Genomic DNA, 862 nt, shown 5'->3' on the forward strand with positions numbered 1-862 from the left:
GCGCTTCTTTAATGTCAGTAGCTTGACAGAGGGCTCTCATGGAGCCTCAGAAATACTCAGAGCAATGTTGGAACCTCCCAAAACCAAACTTAGAGTTTGAATGTGGGGGTTCAACACCAAACTTAGAAGTTGGTTGTGGCCTCCCAACACCAAACTTAGAGTTTGACTGTGGGGGCTCTGTGTGGCTCTGTTTTGAGAGAAGCTCTTCATGCTTCCTCTCCATGATGACCGAGGGATATCCTTGAGCCTTAAACACAAAGGATTCCTCATTCACTTGAATGATCAATTCTCCTCAATCAAATCAATCACAGCCTTTGCTATGGCTAGGAAGGGTCTGCCAAAGATGATGGATTCATCCATGCACTTCCCAGTCTCTAGGACTATGAAATCAGCAGGGATGTAATGGTCTTCAACCTTTACCAGAACATCCTCCACAAGTCCATAAGCTTGTTTTCTTGAGTTGTTTGCCATCTCTAGTGAGATTTTTGCAGCTTGCACCTCAAAGATCCCTAGCTTCTCCATTACAGAGAGAGGCATGAGGTTTACACTTGACCCTAAGTCACACAAGGCCTTCTTGAAGGTCATGGTGCCTATGGTACAAGGTATTCAGAACTTCCCAGGATCCTGTCTCTTTTGAGGTAATTTCTGCCTAGACAAGTCATCCAGTTCTTTGGTGAGCAAAGGGGGTTCATCTTCCCAAGTCTCATTTCCAAATAACTTGTCATTTAACTTCATGATTGCTCCAAGGTATTTAGCAACTTGCTCTTCAGTGACATACTCATCCTCTTCAGAGGAAGAATACTCATCAGAGCTCATGAATGGTAGAAGTAAATTCAATGGAATCTCTATGGTCTCATTTTGA

The sequence above is a fragment of the Arachis duranensis genome, chromosome 6 (assembly GCF_000817695.3).
Source record: "Arachis duranensis cultivar V14167 chromosome 6, aradu.V14167.gnm2.J7QH, whole genome shotgun sequence".
Taxonomy (NCBI): Eukaryota; Viridiplantae; Streptophyta; class Magnoliopsida; order Fabales; family Fabaceae; genus Arachis; species Arachis duranensis.